The sequence below is a fragment of the Chiroxiphia lanceolata genome, chromosome 9, assembly GCF_009829145.1.
Source record: "Chiroxiphia lanceolata isolate bChiLan1 chromosome 9, bChiLan1.pri, whole genome shotgun sequence".
Taxonomy (NCBI): domain Eukaryota; kingdom Metazoa; phylum Chordata; class Aves; order Passeriformes; family Pipridae; genus Chiroxiphia; species Chiroxiphia lanceolata.
The window spans coordinates 17,645,658-17,664,905 of record NC_045645.1 but is presented as its reverse complement, the minus strand read 5'-3'; the positions used below and the strand labels follow the sequence as shown (position 1 = coordinate 17,664,905).

At 37.7% G+C, this 19,248-nt stretch overlaps 1 protein-coding gene across 9 annotated transcripts in view; it reads left to right on the top strand.

The window, feature by feature from the left end:
* The window catches only part of F3 (coagulation factor III, tissue factor), a 71,942-nt gene that overhangs the window by 7,298 nt on the left and 45,396 nt on the right, over nt 1–19,248 (top strand). For 4 of the 9 annotated variants that reach the window (XM_032695974.1, XM_032695972.1, XM_032695968.1 and 1 more), the window contains 2 exons: nt 11,436–11,485; nt 15,164–15,252. The gene's annotated coding sequence lies outside the window, so the exon portion shown is untranslated. Of the gene's footprint in view, nt 1–11,435; nt 11,486–15,163; nt 15,253–16,846; nt 18,790–19,248 lie in introns of those variants that run through there. The other 5 variants (XR_004358468.1, XM_032695975.1, XM_032695970.1 and 2 more) reach the window with 2 other exon arrangements.

Below are 19,248 nucleotides of genomic sequence, written 5' to 3'. Positions count from 1 at the left end.
ACAACAAGGAAGATTAACATTTACACATTCAATACTAGTTATAGTTTTTAGAAGTGTTATAGTTTTTTTATGTGTTAACCATCTTCAGACATCTATCAGCATCAGCAACAGAAATACTGCAGCAGTGAAACGTCATGGGCATTTTTCTCTGGTTTTTATTCTTTGTTTTTCACACAGAATATACAGAAGAAGATCAAACATGAACTCAAGCTTCCTGACTCCAAGCCTCTACTTCAATCACAAAGTTCTTGTTATTTCTTATGAGTGTGGTGTTTGTTCAAGGAGAATGAATCCTGATGCTACCTGCACTTAGGGCTCAACTTTCTTACCAAGAAACTTACCTGGTTAAAACTGGGGCAGGAATGTGGATTGGGAGAGGAAGGTATTAAATGAAAGCATGACAGTTCCTTGCTAGACTGGTTAAGTGAGATGACTGCCCCTATCTGTATCCCCTTGCGGGTCAGACAAGGAACAGAGACCAATTACTTTAATAGCAGGACACAGCAATTGAGAAACTCAAAAGAAAACATTTTCTGCCTAATTAGAGAAACTGCAGCTGAGCATAATTTCCATCACACTCAAATGATCTTGCTTATGTACAATAACTTAGCAGGCAGGCACTGTTCTCCGTATGTAGCTATGCTCATGGAACATCCTGAACTGAAACACCCAGAAACTGAATATGATGCCACCTATTATGTTCAAGCTGTTAGTCAGGTTCACATTCTGAGACCTGGTATTTATGACCTCATCTCACTTGAACAATTCAGTCTGAAATTTCTCATGGCAGGTGCTGAAGATTTTTGGAAAACATCAGCACAAATTATTCAGTCATTTTTAAGAATGAAATTAGAGAAGTAGACATTATGGTATGCCTTCTTGGGTAGTAGTAAAGAAATTCTTACACATTACTTGAATCAGAGGTTTTTAATGGACAAAGAGAAAGAAATACTTTCTGCTTTTCCTCATATCTGAGAAACTTTGTCCTCGTTTACCCAAATCACTGTGATAAATCACAGTGTATGGTCAGATAACTTGCTGAGCTTCATAGCTCAGGACTCTGTAGATGGCGTCTGCATGGTGTACTCCCAGGCCTGACTGAGACAGTTTGGACAACCCTGAAATGTGCCTCTCACCTGCCACATATTTTTACTTCAGTGGGTGTTCTGATGGTGAGCAGGCACAATGGACAAAGAAGGATCCTGAGATGAATGTAAAGAAAAAGGAGAAAAGGTTATTGCCGTTAAACAGATTCCTGGAGTTAATAAGGAATAGCTTGGTTGATAAGGAAAGCAGTGCCTAGCAGCTCTGAGAAGGATTAGGGGATTCATAAAGGTCAGTATCATGAAAGCATTCACCCTAATGCTGTAGACAGTGGGCCATTAGACCTCTGTTGAGCCACGGTAACAGACCGGAAGCCAGGACTGGCTCAGCAAAGACCCTAGAAACAGAAGTCTTAAAGTAAAATGGAAGACTGGGGAATGGCAGCCAGAGAGAGGGAGATGGAGAGAGGACTGGCTGGTGAGGGACAGCATGCAGGATTCAAGGGAAGGGTGGGACTGGATGTGAATGAGACTGAGAGCCAGGAGGAGATGGGTGAAGATTGAACAAGAAGGAATCTGAGAACTAAGGGCAGTTAAAATTGATATAGGGAGGCATACAACTGGCATGGGAAGAAGGCAGATCAGAGAAGCATGAAAGCTATGTAGAGATTAAACAAGCAATAATACAAGTCCTGATGGTACATAAGACTGTGGGGAATGATCAAAAGAATCTGGGTCTGCTACCACTCCCTTTCACAAGCAGAGTATCACCTTTCCTCTGTTAGCAAATATATGCAATGCTGACCTGAAAGTGTCCTGTCAGGCCTGACTAACAACTCAAATCACCCTGCCAGATTTCTGATCAGCCTGCTAGCTGTCAGTTACTCCACTGGATCCACTGGCAGATATCTGTCCTATGTATCCAGGGAATCTAATCCTTCTGATGACTTAATTTCTGTATGATGTTCCATGTTAGCTTTTCTGTTTGGTTATCTAGAAAATCCCACCTGATAATATATTTACAACTGTAATGTTTAAATACTCTGTTATACATATAATGATGAAATTGCATGAAAGATAAAATAAGCAATTTTTTTTCCCTAGTAATTTGAAGATTTTTGAGATGCTCCATTTCTCAGCCTTAAAAGTAACTTGAATTAAAAAAATTAATAACCAATTAATAAGCTAGTTATTTCCAGCTTCTAATTAACAATAATCCCACGTTCTTCTGTATGTCTCTCATGCATTTTTATTTCAGGATAATGATTATTGAGTAGATTATCCAGGGGTCTAGAAGAATAGAGTGTGCACATCTCATTGCCAACCTCTATAGTTTTAGGTTACTACTGCTAACAACCATCCCTCCTGTGATTTACCAAACATATGAATCATTCAAGGAAGGAGGATAATGCCACAAAGTTAATTTGTTCCACTTTCCGCACAAGCAAGCAGAGATTTGCACAAAGAGCCCTTTCATCCCTGTCAATACACAAACTAGAGCACAGCCTGACCCTAGGAAAGTGTTTGCCAAGTTGAACCCGATAATAAACTTTGGAGGTGACTCATTTCAAGCTTTTAGAATAGAGCAAAAGGATCAATGTTTCAGGATCACATGTCACTTTACATACCAAGCCAGACAAGAAACAACACTAGAGCTGTACCTTAGTGGGATGTCAGGATTACAATGTACTTAGGGTTCTGGCTGGTAAATGGCATGGGCAGCACAAGATAAAAGAGCTTGAATTGGAACTATATCTGTGGTTTAGGACTTTTTTGTCTCTCTCTGGTCCAAAGAGTAGACATGCCAGTATATCTGAGTGCCTCAATATAGAGAACACTCCCCCCAAAAACAGGGAAGGGAATTGCTTGAGTTGCAGAGAAATTGAAAAGTAAATTATATGGATTTGTAAGACTGGAGAAGGGCGGCTTGTTCTCTGAACTATGTAAATAAAAAAAAAGGGTGGAAGACATTCCTGAGAGCAGCAAAGAAAATTGAATAACCTAGGATAAACTCACATCAAACAAGGTTGCAAAAGGCAAGTTGAACCACATGGAGTCTGTAGAACTATCTGTAACCTAAACAGTCAGGTCTAGTTCTGAATGAAAAGGATGTGAGGTTTTCACTAGTTGGTGGAGACCGGGGCAGTGTTTTTTGTCAACACTAAGATAAGCAGCAGAATCATTACAAGGACTAGAGGGAAGTCTTTTCTGCCACCACGAGATGATTCATTGATATTTACATTAATAGAATCAGCTACTGAGTGCCAGTGAGAAATAATCATGTTGAATCCAGAGAGAGACAGCTGGGACTGTGGGCTTGGTGTTAGGCCCTTTCAAAGTGCTGTGACTGCAGAAGGAGCGGCTGCCCCACACATTTCCCACTTGATGTCACTCTCGGGCAGTTCAGTCAGTCTGTCCACAGCAGCTCCAAATGGCAAAATAAAGAGCGTGACTTTAATTCAGTATCTTCTGAGTGGCTTAAGTGCAATTTTGTTGTTGCTTTTGGTTTTGGACTTTACCAGCACTACTTTTCACTGATTCCTCTAGTGACAACATCAGCCTAATTTCATTTTATTGTGTCTAGATGTTTATTGTACAGAGGTTTAAAAGCATGTACAATTCTCTCTGTATTAATTAGCTGTCTTTTTAAAACAAAGCCTGTTAATTCTAGTGAAGCTTGAACAGCAGCATATATTATTCTGCATTTTCTTCTTAAAAATAACAATTTTTATATACAGAAGGTATTAGACCATCTAGTTTATTCAAACCTAATGCTCCCAACAGCAGCATAGGCAGCCAGCAGAATAGCAGTCCATTTGTAGACTTCAGCATGAACTATTACTGCAATTACTATACATAAGAATAATCATTATTTTAATCAGGAGTTCCAGGATAAGGGTCTTCATGGTAAGAATGTATTTCTGCACATTTTTATAAAACTGGACAGGATGCAAAGTTTTACTGCAATGCACATTAAACGGACTTGAAAACATGGCATCTTCATTGCTTGAAAAGGGAATACTGAACATACTACTTTGCTCAGCCTGTAAGAGTAGGATGAATAACTATTTATTTGCTTTGTGCCAATAGGCTCCCTGGTCAAAGAATCATCAATCTGCTCTCTAAACACTGACGTTTGAACAGCAAGTTTAAAAAAATCTCTATGTGGTTAGTCATGTTGAGTCTGATAATGGCCCCCAGATGTATATTTTTTATCTGACCTATTCTTTATACTACCTTCGGTTTACCTTTATGTTTTTACAGAGACTTATCATAAATTATCTGCTCAATTTATGTTCCACCTTATTAGTCATGAGTAGAAAATCAACAGTGAGTGGAATGCAGTCATGGAACCGGCAGTCAGTGGTGATGTTACAGAATATGTGATGGTATGACTTAGATAAACAGTTTATTCATCTTCATTGAAGTTATACTGAATCAGCTTCAAGGCCACTCTCTCAGAAGAGTAGCTCTAACTCATAGGACTTCTGTAGTCTTCCTTATAGGCACAGCCATTTACAGCATAAGAGTCCAATAGCTGAAATATTTGCTGAGAACAGTGGTCCAGTTCTGCAAAAGTAATTAGAGGAGGAATAGCTAGAGAAATAATTCATGCTCTATTAAAAATTCCTGGGATTGAACATTATAAGCTACTGTTTCAGAGAGAGAAATCATGAAATCTAAAGTATTTTCCATGATACTTAAATTTTTCCTGTTATCCCATTATATTGTTGCATGTTACGTATCAAACTTTCTCATAAGGTTTTATCCTGCACATATGCATGAAGTTCAGCTAGACAGAGCAGCTGGATTCTAAAAACAGAGCTCCATGTCATTGCCCAGCCCTACTCTGCTTCAGGGCTCCATCCATTTGCCTGCCAGTACTTCCAGTATCAATATATACTTTCATACAATATTTAATCACTTTGTGTCAGTATTTCCATTGATCATTTAAAGTGAAAGACAAAACGGTTTTCCTATAATAGCAGTAAGATCAATATTAACTGATTTTGTGGTATTGTCACTAAAGTTAATTTTATTCCATTACTAAGATTAAAGAACTGCATTCTTCTGAGACTTCTTGTCAAGTAACAATGCTGCTTCTGTAATAACAACTCATCTCTCTGTTCATAATGCTTGTTATAAGTAATCTCTTTGTGCAAAATGTTTTGTGGTGTTAGGTAAAATGAGATACAGTATTACATTGAGACCTATATAAAGAAAAATGTATTTGAATATCTAGATATTTTTGCAGTTTTGATTTATTTTAATCTTTGCACATAAACCAAGGACTGTTGCTCAGCTGTTGGGATTAAATAATAGAACAGCAGTATTCCTAGCCTGTCACATTATGGGTAAAGTTATGGAATTGCTACTGTACTTTGATAACATTAACACAATAAAAAAGAGTTATCATTCTACCAGCTGTTCCCAACAAGAGCTACATTTGTCTTAGTAACTGTGTATCATTGCAGTGGAGAAAACTATTAGGCAATGTATGATACAAAAGCATTTGATGGAAGGTAAAAATATCTCCTTTGAGCAGCTATTTGAGGAAACCACATTTTGCAGCAATCATTGCGTGTTTAATACTGGAAAGATATTTTGAAAAAAGGATGTTGACCCTCTTTCTAGTGACTAAAATTTGAAGTTGTCTGAGCAATGGCAGTATAATAATTTCCTGTTCACATAACATATTTACACAACATAACGTTGCTGATAACGATAAGTAGTCAAGTGTACAACCCAAAGGATGTGCATGTGTCTGGGAATTCCCATGGTCCTTCCTGTCTACCAGTAAAGGGTATTTGTAGGAATAAAACAAAACAAACAGCTATGGGCTAATGATACAAAGTCTTATTCACAGAATTTACTACTCTTCACCTTGCTGACCTGTGAACTTTACACTTCAAGTTTCCCTATTTAAAGTCAATTATGTAGCTAGTAGTAATCCAGCTTTCTGTCAACACTTGGCTCAGAAAATACATAACATGCCCTTAAAAAAACCTATTTAGAAATTGATTTGTTTGTGTATGTAACTGTTCTAGGACAGCTAGAGGCAAAAGGCGATTATGCTCTGTTTCTGACTTCTCTTTGAACCCTCAGAAACCCATGGTAGTGGTCTGGCTGCTATGGCTGAAAATGAAGTATTTGGAAACACAACAGGATTTACCAGTAACTTGCATTCACAGTGTGCCCCCATATATTACTCATTTTTTTGCTCATTCTTGTGGGAAAAAATTGCATAAGATTTGGCTTACATGTAGGGGTATATCCTTCTTCTGTGCCTCACTTTCTGCTGTCAAGCACGTATCTTCAACCCTCCATGCTTTGGTCCTGCCTCTTGCTTGCTAAACTGGAAGCAGCTGTGTTCATCTACTCTCCTAAAGCCCTCTCTCTTCTATGTATAAAAAGCATGCTATCTTTGCCACAAATGGATTTGTTTATTGCATTAATCTGATTATAGTCTGCTATGCACCATACTCAGTGTAAGGAGAAAAAATGTAAACTGCATATATGTTATAACTTTGATAGTACTCATGTAACAAGACTGTTGAAATTTTAAAACTATGGCCATTGTATGCCAGTTTTCCCTATTTCCAGCTAATTTATTAAAAAAATTCCAAACATTCAATTTTGTACTAGGATAATAGTCACTAAACCCAAAATATTTTTATTTTAGATAACATAATCTGAATAAAAGCACTGAACTGTGATATGTTTCCCCCAGGAACCAGCTATTTGCAAAGAACTTTCAACATCCACATCACCAGGAGTCACAGCTGGAGCCAGATTTCCTTGAATTATTTTGAAAATCATTAACAAACCCAGTAGTTTTGTATCTCTTCGCAGAACAATGCGATTTCCATTCTCACTAAGACACAGTTCCAGAGAAGTATATATTCAGTGTGTATCTGATACTTTAAAAAGAGCAGTAGGCACAACCCATGGAATTTGAACACGTGTGGTCTGCAGTACTTGTCACTCTTATCACACAGTTATGAAACAAACACTGGGGGCCAAAGTAAATAGTGTTTCAGCCATCGTTTAACAACATGTGTCATGGATGTAGCCTGTTATATGGCATCTGATCAGTTCTGTGGGAAGTGTCTGCAAGTTTTCTTATCCATATTAATAAGCTGAACTCTGTGTTTCAGTTCTTGTTGCTGTGGAATGTCCTACAGCCTTTGTTTAAAACTAAAAGTGTAAAGATACTTAATTTCCAAACATGGTATGCTGCCAGTGTGGACAAGGCATTGTGTTTTTTTATACCTTATTTCAAAAACTCCTCTGTTTATATGTTTGTAAATCAAGCCACTAGTCTTTCATGCTGCAGCTTGCTTTTCAGGCTTTTCCATGAGAACTCAATGCTGGTACTTTAGTATTCTACAACGCTTCAGATTTCCGGAAGTATCTGTAAGTTTGGTAACTGGAAGGAACTTCCTTGTTGCTCAAACTCATGTTTGATGGAAGTTTTTATAATTTAGAAATCCTCATGTGCAAATCTCACTTCCTTCCCTCTAGAGATCTGTGAAGTAGGTTTTTAACAGTGGCTGAAGAATTTTATTTTTCAGGCAGTTGTCCATTCTTCTTTAGATTCCATTCATATATATTATGAGGCAATTAGTGCTAGGTATAATACAGAAAATTTGGTGAGACAAAGAAAGCAAAAACACTGATGTCTCAAAACTTCAAAGGTCACAAGCAAAAGCTTCTGCAACAGAAAAACTAAGAAGAAAGAGAGAGGGGAGAGATGTGCCTCAGGATAGTGATATTAACTGATTGGGTCATCAGGGAGAAAACAGACATTAGGAGTGTGGACAGCAAAGTTTCTCAGACAATCTCTTGGGTGTTTTTCTTTGTTCTTACTTATAAGTAAGAATGAATATTATGGACAATGAATTCAGAAATCTCATGAGTCTCACTCCCAGTCATTATTTCAATGGCAAAATATAGAAATGGATTAAATCATGTCTGTCTATTAAGAAAGGAAGAAATTGTCTATTAAGACAATTCAGAAAGATTATAAAATATTAAACAATAGAACAGTAAGTTCTGGGGACAAAACTGAAAGCAGGTATTCAATATAATTCTCATCTGTCATTGCTCATTGTGGTAAGGGGAAGGAAACGTGGGGAAGAACACACACTGGTTGCTAATATTTGCTGTCCTTCCCAATGGCTCAACAAATTAATTCTGTAACTGTCACACCTCATGCCTGAACCTCTCCAGTCATGGAAACACCTTTGTCAGACTGCCCCCATTTTCTATGGTTTGTGTATATTAACTGAGGGACTTTGAGTTGGCCATACTGTTCGTTACCAGAGCCATCCAACCTTTGATGTTCTCAGGGTACAGACCACATAATAACAGCTGCTGAGATACCCTCTCTTACAGTAGTTACTGTGTATACATTTTCCTCCTAAAACAAAACTGATTGAGTAATGATTTTTGTGACTGATTCAGCCTTGTATTCTGTTCATGAAACGATAGTGACTGATTTTTTTTAATGTACTATTTTTCAACCAATACGTATTTTTTAAACTTTTTTTTTCCTCTTTGTTGATGGCCAGGTCTAAACCCAACTTGTCTGTTCAGCTGTGGCTGTTATTTACTGATGATAAGAGTCTGAAAACTTTTATGAAACGAATACTAGATGGACAGTTTCATAATAGACATTCCATACTGGTAAACTGAAATGCTCAAGTGTTCTTGTATGCAAAATGGATGCAAAAAAGTGATTAATTTATAATCCCAACTTGCTGAAAATAAAAAAGCATATGCATTACTTGTCCTGTGCCTTTTTAAATCTAACTGGTATATTGGTAGCAGCACAAATTAGCATGTAATTGTCAATATACTGCATATAGTTAGTAACACTGAGGATATAATTGCCTGAGTTGTCCGTGTTTAAACAGTGATGACAAAATTATATCAGAGCCTGTTAAATACAACTATGTTAATAATTTAAAATTATAGTTGAATAACTGACAGTTAAAACTATATTAAACCTAACCATTGATGCCTGATCTATTTGGACTCAGGTCTACCAACTTGCCAGTATCTTTTCCAGGGATATATAGGCCTGTTTACCGGTACGCTAGGACCACACATTTAACCTGAAAGTAATAGTATTGTGAGGATACAGGTGACGAGATATTTTTAGTTTCAAGGCATTCCTGAAAGCAAACATAATGAACCAGCTGGTAATCAGCTGGCTACATGGCCACGTTCACCATGTATAATTCTCTAAACTGACAAGGAAATTGTGAACTTTCAGTATGAATGTGAACAGCCCCAAGGGCAGTAAGGAGGGGTGGATTTATGAGCAGACAATGGACAGATGAGCAGACAATGCAAAACTATCTGTCTATGCTTTGATTCGTAGAAATGAGTGCGCCAGGCACAATGAGAGATGGACAGAGTCATTACTTCATTTCATTCTTCTGAAAGGACGCAATATAATGAGGACAGAAAATAGAATGTGCAATGCATTCTTTTTTTGTCTCTAATGTACTCCTGTGGTTTCCTTCATGGTTTTTTTTAGCCTGTTACACCAAAGTAGGAAAAGAGAAAACAAAGGAAAAGCAGATAAAGGAGTAATGAATGATAGAAACTGCCTTACTCGGATTCACAGCCCCATCAAAGGGGGCTTGCACAGTTCAGGTGGTCTAAATTGGGGTAGCTCTGTAATTACAGCCTATTGGACAGACAGAAAATGTCTCTGGAACTGCCAGACTGGATTTGTTACAAGAATTAAAATTGTTGTTGTAATAAGAGATGAAGTGGACAAATATACTCAGTAAAGTCTATTAAAAATAAACCTTGTCTGTGTATGCCTATACTTCCAATTGAACTCTAGGCTGGCAGGAATCAGCCTGTTATTGAGAGGCACCACTGCAGGACAGCAGGACATCAGAAGGCAATAAGCAAAATGACTACATAAAAAACTATTCCTCTGTCCACTGCACATATGCACAGCAGTGCATGCAGTTAGCAGAGTTGTCAGTGCTTCCTGGCAAACACAGACTGCGTACAGGCTCCTACAGGCTCAAAGTCGCATTATATCTATATCCTCTGTACTTTCCATTAGTATGTGTAGAACAGCTAAGCTGTAGTGCTGTAAAGTAATAACACTGTGCTTACCCAAACAATTAAAACTTACTTATCTTCCCTTGAAATACCAAATAGTGGTGGTTTACATAATGGCTTTTCCTCAATGTGATCAAGCAGCCACCTTACCAGAAAAGGCAGCAAACACCAATCTAGACTAAGTAGTATGTTCATCCATACAATGATGGGGCACAGCATTAAGACAAACGTTTTCCCTGCTGCAAAGGTCCTTATGAGGCAGAGAAGGGGCCCTAGAATATATTCCAGGACCTGACTTTGCCTCTCTGGAACAGAACAGAAAGATTCCTCATGCTCCAGCTCCTCCAAACCATAGTGCTTTGAAAATATTGCATCTGGTCCAAAATCTAGTGAACTTGGATATTCTAACTGAACATGCATTTCATAAACTGTATAAAATGAATCTGCTGTGCTAATTGTTCTGCTCTAAGGCTTTAAGGGAATGCCAAACATGAACAGTTGAGGCTGGACCAATTTTGAGTGAGGTGTTCTGATCAAGGTTTTGGCACTTTTGCAGGATATGTGTTTGATAGTCCAAATGTTGATCTGTCATTATCCTGTGGATTATTCATTGTCCGTAGAATTAGCCTAGTAATCTTTTTCTTTCCCATTCTACTATTTACTGTTACAGTGCTATTCCATTTCCAGAATTGTCAGTTAACATCTTAATCCGTCTGTCAATTAGTTGCTGACTGATTTAGGAAACAGTGTAAAAACACCTGAAGTGAATGGGGCTGAAAATCTGCAAATAATGTAGGAAGGAGCTATGCAGTATCTTCACATTACAAAATATTTACTTAACAACCATCTTGAAAGTGTATTCTTTAGGAAACAGCTACTCCAAACAGCCTTCCCTGGTCATGGCTTAAAATTAAAACAAAACAAAGTAAAACCATAAAAGTGGAAACAAGCCATACCATTAACTCTCCTTCATTTATACTATAAAGGGTCCAGCCTTGTTCAATTTAATGCAAGTGTTTATTCCTCTGGAAAGATGGACTTGGCATAACTGCCAAGAATAACAACTTGATGAATGATGATTAGCAGTAAATACAAAATATTTATCTCATGTTATGTATGGAGCCCTGAAGAAGTCATGACAATACTGAGTTGTTGACTTGACTAGCTTAAACAGACATAAATGTCTCAGACGGAGGAGGTGGTGCTGTGGAGAAGATGAAATAACGAACTTAAGATGCAGCCTCTTTTCAGACATACACTAAGGGTGATCATAACCATGATCTGCTTTTCCATTTGCAGGACATTGCTATCTGAACACACTGTGGGAAGCAAGGCTTGAGGAACCATATGTAAGTAATGCTGCCTTCTGAGAAATCGTATTTATCCTGTAAAGACAAAAATGTCTTTCCAAAGTAACAAGACGTGTATAAGTCAGTCCTGCTGGCACTCAGTTCACTGTAGATGCTGTGGAATATGCAATGCCAAATTGAGCTCTGGCACCTGAGCCAGTGCTGTTTTCTGCAGGATGCAACTGGTGAAACTTGTCAATGATGAGCCCCTTTGACATTCTTGTGTGATACATTTTAATAACTTTTTTACTAGAAATGTTTTACTAGACTATGCAAAGAACAGGGACATGAAATTCCTCAAACTCCATCTCCCTGAAGACACTGAAGGGAATACTGTTTCATTCTGAACCAATTTGAAATGTAAGCAAATGGATATTAAATGTTTTAGAATCATTAATATTTCAGTGTGAGGGTTTTTTTTCTGATGATGATGAAGTGCAGCATTTTGGCATTCTGGTTCTTATTTTTTTTCAGAACTCTATGAAGATGTCAGTATTTCACTTGTGATAAAAATATACGTTTTAATGATGGTGTCCTCCATTCTGATTTTTGCATTACTAGGTGAGTTGACATGGATCTACACTGTTTTAATAAGTCTGTGGTCAAAGTATTTTAGGAGTTAAACATTCATTAAATGCTTCTGTTAATACAAAAATGTTCTCAATGCACTAATGAAATAAGAAAAATTGAGATTTTTCGGTCCATCTATATTTCTGTAAAATAAAACTATATTATTCAGACTACACTCTCTGTGTAGTCTGAAACTTAACTGAAATTCCCCTCTGCCAAATGAGTCTCAGAGTGTGAAGGAAATTTGGATTTGCATTTGAGTTTTAAGATTCTAACCGTAGGTATTTATTAAGAAGTATCCAGACACCACTGGAACTACCTTTCAGACCCTAGTAGTTGATTTGACAATCTTCAGTAGTAATTTAAAGTAACATAGGGACATGTCAAAGCAAGATGAGAAGGTGTTTGTTTTTCTAGTATATGTCAGAGACCCTATCACCAGAAATAAAATGTGGTTTGTTTTCTTCTGATGATAAAAAATAATGCTTAGACAGTATATGAGAACTCTCTCATTATGATTCAGATCTGAAACTAGAAAGGAGTTCACGTTTCACACTTTCACTTAATAATCAAACAGAAAAAAAAAAAAGGAAAGAAAATCAGGTATAAATATGTTAAATTTACTTAATGCCATAATGACAAAAAGAAATTCAGAGAGAGGCATTTCTTTGTATTTTAGGAATAATGATAACCACAGTACTCAGTGGACTCAGTTTAAGGCTAAGAAGATCAGGCCATAAAAGTATAATATAGAAAGCACTGAATCATGTCAAGTCAGCTAGAGAAGGTAGAGAGTGAGGACAACAGGTCAGTGCAGAGACCTGTCATCCCAGCAACCATCTGATACCTGAAGTCTTGTCCTATATTTCATTTCATGCCTACAAGGCAGAACAAATAGATTACTACACCTAGTAAAGCAGAAACCCAGTGTTCATCCAAAGAGCATAAACCACAAATTAGTGAGGTTTGGGTAGTGTCTGTGTTCAATTTTATATGTGCCACCAAGCAGTCATGACACAGGACAGTGGGTCTGAGCTCAAAATGGAAAGGGAGACAGGAGGCACAGAATCTGGAGTACTGGGAGGAGGTGTGGTGCCAGGGGGGCAGCACAGAGCTTCAGGGACCTGGGCTGAGAGGTGGTAGGACAGGCAGGGCAGCATTGAGGAGCTGTGCCCTCCTGCTGTTTTGGAAGCAGAGTAAACATGGTGAAGTAAAGCTTAGAGGCTGGAAGGATGGTTGGAACCAGGTGTGGTGAGAAGACAAATGGCAAGGCAGACACGAAGGAGCGAGACCTGGGGCAAGGGAGGAACATGAGAATGAACCTTCAGCATAATGAGGAGGTGCAGCTCATGGCACCACTTCAGATGTAGGGCAGGCACAGAGGTGTGAGGCTTGGGGCTGAAGAGGGCCACAAATGTACCAGGTTAAGGATGGGCCAGAAATACAGTGAGTCCCTGGCATGGCTACAGAGAAGACAGTCTCCAGCAGAGCTTCTGTAGCATGGGTGCCTGCTGAGCCCCTGGGTCCCAGGGGATGGCTGCCAGGCCCCGCAGATGCTGCCGACCTGGGACAGGGCAGGCACAGGTGTGGTGACCAGGGTGCTGTGAGAACAGGGAACAGCACAGGAGCTATGGAGTGTTGAAATGCCCAACCCTTGGTTCTGTGCCCAGACAACCATAATGAGGAAGGAGAAAGAAAGAAATCACATAGAGCAAGTGGTAACATGCTCTGTCCCATGATCCGCCCTGGAAACACTTGGCAAAAAATGGGTTGCTGTCTAGAGTGATTTGTGTCAAGTGGCAGCAACATGCCTGAGAGGCCAAAAACTCTCTTCAGAGCACCACCGTGCAAGGCAGGAGACTGCAGCCTGATGATATATTTTTCTTTGTGGCAAAGTTGATTGAACAGTTTGTCATCCTTTTCTTCCCCCCCTCCCTCCATCTACTTAGCTGAAGAGTTACCTTTAGTATCTCCTCTGACATGGGACGAATCACATTTCTAAATTATTTTAAACTTCAGAAGTTAAATAGTTCGTGGTGTTGTCATTGTTGTTATTTTTATTATGCTTTTCTTTCTCCTAAATGTGTCCTTTTCCCAATTTAAAAAACATGAATGATATACTCCCTGTGGCCAGCTAAAATTGGACATCTGAAAACCCCAAAGAAATGAAGCAAATTGACTCTTACATGTAAAACTTGCTGAGTAATGCTACCCCTTAAAAAAAATTCTACTCTAACTCTTGCAAACTATTTGCTATTCTTTCAAACCACATCCTTTAGAAACAGAACTTACTACTCCATGTTGCATAATGTCTGTGGCAGTCATGCTCTTTATCAGCATTATTAGTGCTTAATAACTATACAAATATTTTCCAGTTCTTTTGCTTGTTATGTCTCTGTATGGTTACACTAAATGCTGTGTCAGAAATTGCTATGAATAGGACTGTTACATTCCTTAGCAATGAGCAGTAAGCTGCCTTTAGAAAGAAGAGGTATAATTTGAAAATGAGCTTTTTTCCCCCTGTGTGGTCCATATATATTTACGCATATGTGTATGTATGTGACAAGCATGCGTAATACTGCTAATACATATACATACTGTGAGACAAAATACAGCAGTTCTGAATGTTACAGCTCACATGTCCTACAATATAAATAGAATATATTATGTATAAAAATGATACAACCAAGCTGCACTAGAGACACATTTTAGAGTTTAATGCCTACTGGTAATAAGATAGAAATAAATGCCAAAATAGTTAATTTTGTGTCATAGAAAACTTAATAGAGAAAAAAACAATGAAAGCAAAAGCAAGGAGCTGCTCTCTATCTCCCTCACTAAAAGCTTACCATATCTTAATTCTGCATTCATTGTGAACCCTAAATTCCTATAAAAGTTGATAAAGAAAAATAAAGTGAAAGTTGGTGGTTTAAAAATCTATTCACACAGGTTTGTGAACGAACATTGACACAAGTACAGCAGTTATTTTAGGACACTAGCATGGAGAAATCAAAGTTTGTTTACCTCGGAAACAGATCCTAGTGTAACAATAAGAATTTGTACAATCAGGTGATCCCCCAGGTCTTGTTTCTTTTGCTGGTTAAACAGATCCATGACTAAAGGTATCCAGAAACACACTGAGATGTGGAAACTATGATGGTATACTATCTAGTATATAACGTCCAAATACATTGGAGGTGGGTTTATAAAAATATGAACTTAATTTTCTATCATTTATCAGAAAATGCAGTGAAATATACAGTATTAAAATATAAAACAGCAACTAAAGCTGTGACAATAAGAGAACACACTTTTCTATTTTAATAAAGTACCTTTTGAAGTCATATAACCTTTAGGTCTTGTCTCTTACATGAGAGAAACTTTGTCTAATCTCTACATCAACATATATTTGTTGATTTCAATCCCTTTGCCAAAGACCTTTCTCCACTGACCCAGGAGTTTTGCTTATTATGCACATTACTTTGCGCCACTTGCTTTGATGTGTCACTACAGTCAATTAAATATTATTATCACTTCATGGAACATTTGTTTTACAAAACTTTCAGAAAAAATCCTGGTTCTCACAACTACATTTAAGCAGAGCTAACACTGAAAAGATACGCCCTATCCTTACAGCAAATATAAATATATATGTGTTTATAAATATAAATAGATGCACCATAGCTCAGTTCAGCAGAACTGACAGATAAAGTTTGCAGGTGGCTTTGACCAAGGCACTTAATTCCCTATGGCCCAGTTCCCTTTTCTGAGAATGAAAGACAGTATCACCTAGACCTCTACTTTCCTTTTGTGGTGTTTTTCAGATGAAAAAAAGATGTTGTTAGTATCAGTACTTTGCTTTGCTTTCTCCAAAATACCTTGAAATGTAAGAACAAATATAAACACATTCTCCTTTGTAGTGGTTTAGTAGTAGGGAAAGAATACTAAAAACCCTTACATCTCATTGCTTCCTATTATACATTACCACAGCAAAGAAACACTTTATGGAATATGATCAGTAACCACTACAGTGCTGAGATACTTGAAGGTAATTAGCTTGGGTTCAGAGGCAGAGACAGCTAAAAAGTTAAAACTTGGGGTTGGTTTTAAATGAAGAGTAGGTATTTAACTGTGTCTTTAAACTCTGTGAACTTACCAAGATTTCAAAATCATGATGGTTACTTTGTGAAAAGTGATTATACTCCCCAAAGCATTTCTGACTATTTGCTTCTACTTTTGATAGAAATAACATAAGCACAGTATTTCTTAAGGAATTTCAATGCCTTTGGTTTTGATGCTGGACAGAAGTCTTTAGTCTCTGGATTAGGAGGCTGTTTGATCCTTTTTGTGGCGTATGCAAATATGGTATGAGATAGTACAACTTAAATAATATTGTGATCAATATTTTCAGCTTTGGGAACTTGATTAAAATCTGGCTTGGATTGCATACACAAGCAGTTTTAAATTTAACACAGGAAGAATATTTGTGTTTAGCAAATAATACTGTGCCCAGAACATGCAAGTAATAAGATAGAGAATACTAAATGCAACTACCATGCACTCAGTTTGGCCAACAACGCTACAAATATGGACATACATTTTACACAGTAATGGTCTCTTAAAATTTAAATTGTAATTTTTCATGGACTCGTTTTCTAAGCTACTAAATAATTTTTAAGCTATGTGGTTTAGTAATGATAGTGTAAGATGTGTCCCTGTTTGCCTGGTGATGTAAACCATAAGGAATGCATGGGGTTCATTCTCTTTGTTAATTTTTGAGCATTCTTTCAGGTGGTGTTTCAGGCTATCTACGTGCTAGACATTTTGGAGCCTGACTGCTTACAGGATGTCTGTCTTTCTGCAGTTTTGTGACATTCAGAATCATCCAGCACATTTTTGCCAATGAAGATGTCATAGATTTAGAGAACTCTCAGCTCAGAGATTTGCTCTGAGAAAACTTAGTCTTGTTGACTTTGAAGTCATGGATCTGTTTTCATGGGCTTTTTGCATAGTGTTTGTTGGTGGGAATTATGTTGACTTCTCCTGAAGTGGCATCTGTTAAGTATAAATATTTATCCACATGTTCAGACTACACTTTGGCAGCTCTGCTTATATAGTGGTTTAAACATGTGTACAATCAAACTGTGTATCCAGACTTTCTGAACACGAGTCTGTGCTCACCCATGGGCTTCAGGTGAGCATGATAGCACTGGAAAGGGACTACTCATGTGCCTTCTACCCTGTCACACAGGACTACTGGTAGTGTGGGTAAGAGACACAGGCAGCTGTGCCTGCTCAGCCCAGGTCTGCCACTGCACAGGCCGTCACACTTTGCAGCAATATCAAATGCCAGCCAGGTTGCTATTCTGTTCCATAACTTAATGGTTTGATAGAAGTGCCTTACCAGAAATGGATGTTACCAAGCCTATCTAGAGCATATCTAGAGCAGGTATCTAGAGTATGTCAGGCTCACAGCTCACCTGGTCTTGGGACTCGTATTTCTGTTGACAGAATAAAGGTAGGCTGCACAAGAAAAGAGGATTAGAGGTTGTTTCATACCTGTTTGCAAATAAATAAAGAAGAGATATTTCTATATAAATTGCAATATTTCCAATAGATTTTGTTTTGAAATTTGTTATTTCCAAATACTCTGGAAGAACCAGAAATTCAGTATTTAATGTCTTCCTGTAGGGTCTTGGAACAGACTGCTGGAGTGGGAGGCCTCTGGCAGAGTTCTGGGTACACAGGAATCACACATTAAGAGCAAAGTTCCTTAGAGTTTGGAAAGATTTCATCCGTATCTTTGACTTTAAAAAACATCTGTCTTCATCCCTTTCTAGCATATTTATTTGAGACAGATGACTCTCATTAGCCTGTTGGTGGGGCTTGGTCCCCTGAGGCAGTGTTGTGCTCTCCACTGGCTGTTGCTTTTTCAGTTTCTGAATGAAGAGCTTTATGACTTCCTCATTAGAACAGACACAAGCATAATAGGTCAGAAACCAGACCATTTTTTTTTAACAGTAGAGTTTATCAGTTCACCTACATATTTCCAAGTCTGTATTCAGATAGCATATTTTAAGAAATTGAAAAAAAATTACTGGATGCCAAACGCCTCATTTTTCAAAATAGTTTCTACTAGTGCACTGTCTCCTCATTACTTATCTGGTTTCTGTTTGCAATAAAGCTGCAATAAATCAGCACATTCCTAGTATTGACTGGGTCTACTCACAATTATGGTCAGACCAACAGTAGTTAGGAAAACTCAGTGAAGCTGGGTTTCTAAGAAACTAACAGGCTGAAGTGCTGGCCCTATAGCTGGCAAAAGAAGGGATCAAATTGCTTTGTTCAGCTTTCTTTTAACCAGACACTTACTGCACACAGTAGGGGAAACACATTCTGCCATAGTAATTTGTTCGTAATTAAGATTTTCCTTTCACCAGTGTGGGAAAAGAAACATATTCAGGTGGCCTCACTGGTGTCCAAGTCTGACTATTCGTGAGTCTGACTATTTGATACAAGGAGGTAATTAGATTTACTTTTTCTTTTTTTAACTGGAATTCTATGTGCTAGGGAATAGAAAAAAATTATTAAATGTCTCATCTGTGGCTTAAAATCTATGCCAAGAAGATGACTGGGAAGTTCTTAAATTAAAATTCATATTCTACAGAAAGAAAATCCCTTTGTATCAAAAAGTATCTGGTGTTTGGTTTTTGGTAGTTATACATTTTCAGTTCACAGACTATTATTTTTTAAATTTAGAATCTTTCATCGCATTGCTCGATTCTCAAATGCTTTACATTTCTCTAATCTGGAAAAGATTGATACAAAAGTGGGAGGCTTTGGAAAAGGAAGAACATCTGACTCACACAATTAGAAACCATGGCCAAACCACTCTGCAAGGAGGAGGTATAATGTCCTGGGAAAAATGAAAACTAGCTGTTGGAAACAAGAAACACCAACTGCGTTCAATAGGTCTGTGTGAATCTGTATATTTGGTGTACTGCTCTAAACATGTACTTACCTATGCACTCATTTAAAATTAATGTGAGAGACACTGATACAAGTAATGACTGAATTAATGAAACCAATTAAACTAAATGCAAACTTACTAGGGCCTCTCTGTGTTTGAAAGAAAAGTTTGAATATTTGTGTATTAAATCGTGTGTATATCTGTAAATATTAATAAGATTGAT